We start from the raw sequence: 258 nt of genomic DNA on the forward strand, positions 1-258 counted from the left end.
CAGGAGAGGGGTCAGCAATGGAAATTAATGTGCCCCTTCCCCCCCTGGCCTGCCTCCCCACCCTTCCTCCTGCTGCCGAGCACAACCCAGGTATTAGACATCAGAGAATCCACCCGGCGCCACTCTGGCTGCTTTCAGTTGCTACCAAAAAGAGACCTGGGCAGGAGTGATGCCCCGTGAGAAATGCACCTTTGCGCCATCCCCATTCTATGGGGAACTTGCACGTGCCAGCAGGACAAGGGGTTGGGAATGGGACCC

The sequence above is a fragment of the Mesitornis unicolor genome, unplaced genomic scaffold, assembly GCF_000695765.1.
Source record: "Mesitornis unicolor isolate BGI_N332 unplaced genomic scaffold, ASM69576v1 scaffold29069, whole genome shotgun sequence".
Taxonomy (NCBI): domain Eukaryota; kingdom Metazoa; phylum Chordata; class Aves; order Mesitornithiformes; family Mesitornithidae; genus Mesitornis; species Mesitornis unicolor.